The following is a 3,226-nucleotide window of genomic DNA, read 5'->3' as shown; positions in this document are numbered from 1 at the left end:
TTTACCAACTACTACAAGCTGAAATTCGACCCTTTGACGAGACTATGAACTGTGAGCAGATCACTGATTTTCTCTTTCCTTTGACTCTCTTTGACTTGGAATTTAATGTGGTCAATGGTTGACATTTTTTATTGGAATATTTTGATGTACAAATTGGTTGGATTGGACATTCCCTCATAAGAAAAGGTTGTTGGGTTTTTCGCCTTGGAGTGGGATTTTCCCAAGGTAAATGTTGGTGTCTCTTGTTTCAATTTTTCATTGTGATCTTTGTTTCTCTATTGATCTTAATGGGCAAAAACTTCTAAGTGTAACGGGTCTATGCATGGACCTGGGTTACACTTTTTGGCAACCAAGGGTGCATTGTGGATGAGAAAAAGCATCTCAATCGAGCCTTTTTAAGCACTCGATCGAGAAATTTTTAAGCCCTCAATTGAGCTATTTGAGGGGTTAAAGATTGCTTGATCGAGCATTAAAACAAACCCTCAATCGAGCTTCTGTGTAACCTGAGGTTATGGGCTCGATCGAACCATTTGTTTTAAATTTCCCGCCAATACATATTGGGCACTCAATCAAGTTCTTTTTAAACCCTCGGTCGATTTATTTGAATTTTTACCTTAAACACTTGATTGAGCATTTTAAGTGCTCGATCGAGTTGTTGAGAGCCTAAAAAATAGAGTTTTAGCTCCCCTTCTGTAGATTTCTCTGCAACACCATTTTGTAGCCTAGCGAAATAAAGGTAGTATTTGTCCTTAGGTGGAAGAGTTGATCATGTTGGATTCGTGAAGGAATCCTCTATCTAATGGCATATGATTTTGACATTTTCAAATTCATATGATATTTTTCATCTATTTTCTTTTAAACATTATGCTTGAAATTTTTTTGGACAATTTCAAAGGGGTTGAATGAAAAATCAATAACATAAAATATACAAAACTAAAAAAAAATTCAAAAAATACTCCCGTTTTCATTTATGAGTCCCCTTCAAAAGAGTATTCTTGGTGTTGAAAAGTGGCAACAAGAAATTGCTAAAAATAGAAGTGCTAAAAAAAGCAGTTTGGGTACCAGTGCTAAATTGGGCAACAGGGAATGAAAAATGGAAGTGCTAAAAATAGAAGTCTTATTTTTAGCAGTGCAATGTGGATTCCTATTTTAGTCAGTCCCTCGACTAGAAATATGAAATAAAATTCGAATTTGATATTAACAACAGTTTGTAAATTAATTAATTAATTCAGTTTGACTTAATTAGTTAAGGAAAATCAAACTTGAAGTTTATGTGAGGACATGCAACAATTTATCTATTAATTGAGGAATTTATCCATCAATTAAAGAGATAAGGATGAGTTGTAATTATGAGTTGTAATTAGTTGGCTCAGTTAACTGAGTCAAGTCTAGTTAGATTAATTTAACAAGTTGTTAAATTAATCAGATTCAATTTGTTAATGCTTGCATGCATGTAACAACTGGTATTTTTAGATAACTAAATATTATAGCTTAAATAACTCATGCATGTCAGTTCAGACAGAGACCCAGTTGAGATCAGAGAATGGACAGTGTACTATCAGTTGGATGAATAGTTTTCCTATGAAGGAAGCTCATCCATGATGAGGATTTATCTCCTTCAAGTTTGTGCAGTTAGATCAGAGGTTAGTGAGTGTGTGAAGTGGCCAATTCACACAAGTGGCAACACTAGACCCCAAGGAAATTGCACAAGGAAATAGGAGGCTTGGAGGACAAAGGAGAAGGTTTGTGAAAAGCCTTTAACTGTCTATGATTAGCAGAGGGATTGTACTGAGATCTAGATAGCTTCCGAGCTAAGGCTTTGTGTAATCCAGACTATATTTCCGCTTGTATGATAATACAGAGATGGGGTTTTAGGCAGGTGCTTTCCCTGAGTAAATTCTTCTGTGTTATGTGTGATTGATTCCTTCTTATCAGTTATATGTGTTCTTATTGATGATTCTCATGGTTGCTTAAGCTTTCGCTAAATTGTTTGTAGAATTAGATCAAGTGTTTTGCTTTAGTACATTGCATTACCAGGTTGATCTACAGGTGGGAAATTTCTACATGGTATCAGAGTTGACTGATTTGTAGAAAAATTCTACAAAATTCTACATGGTATCAGAGTGAGGTTTTGTAGAAAAATTTCTACATGGTATCAGAGCACAGGTGATCAAGGAAGAACAATATACTGAGAGGAGATTTCAAAGTTTTGAGTTTTGGGCCGAGAGTTTGCAGAGAAGATCTGAAAATTTTTGTACAAATTTTTCTGAAATAAATAACATATTTGGATTCCTTACGGAAAAATACCCTAAATAAAAAAATAAAAATAAAAACATCGGCTGAATCGGAGTTCGGATGAGGGAGATATTGCTGATTTAAAATCAAAGCTTTTTCTAGAAAATTTCGTGACGACGAGCAAGTGGAAATAGATTGGTGTGCTAGCGAAGAACCGGTATGCACTTGAGGTACAAGATGCATGCAAAGCCTTGAGGAATAAGGCAAAGGGTAGATACTTGGTGGTTGAGAGGGAGAGTAAATTACCTCTCAACATGCAGCGCCAGAAGAAGTCTCAGATGATTGTGGAGGAGCCATGATTGATGTAGCAGCTTCAGGAGGTTGTGGAGCAGCCATAACAGGGGAAGCTGAGTGCAGATCGAGTAGAGACATCTACTCATGCAGAGACCTCTAGTAGGGGGAAACTTTGAGCTAGGTGGGCTAAGGGATCACATGCAGCCATACCTCCAAGTAGGAGGTGGGGCAATGTAGAGTGATCGTCCCAAGGAGGAGGGGCAGGATCCTTGAGGTACCCAACCTCTTGAATGGGACCTTGCTATGGGAGCCCCGATGTGGAGTAGCAAGAAATGACTGATTGGGTAGAGACAGATGCGGATGGAGTGGCAGAGAGAGCTACAAGGCAGGGAATCCTAGGACAACGCAGAGCATGCAGGCTGCAGCAATGCGAGAGGCACAAGTGTGTTGCACAGTGCAGGGTAGCATAGAGAGGTGTGCAACGGTGCGAGATGCATGGAGATGTTGCAATAGCGCAAAGGTCAGAAAGGGAGCACTTGTCGACGGCAAGTAGAGCTTCAGCATCAGAGTATGTTTCTAGCCCAACAGAGAGGTCAGTTGGGAGTTTTTTTTGTTCCAAGAGTTGTTGGAGCAACCACACTTGGTAGATGTGTTGCATGTAGAACATTCCAAAGGTACAGGATCGGGTTCGAGAGGA

Source organism: Pinus tabuliformis, chromosome Q, assembly GCF_031772625.1.
Source record: "Pinus tabuliformis cultivar Carrire ecotype Pingquan chromosome Q, CPIR1, whole genome shotgun sequence".
Taxonomy (NCBI): Eukaryota; Viridiplantae; Streptophyta; class Pinopsida; order Pinales; family Pinaceae; genus Pinus; species Pinus tabuliformis.
Note: the sequence above shows the minus strand (reverse complement) of the source record.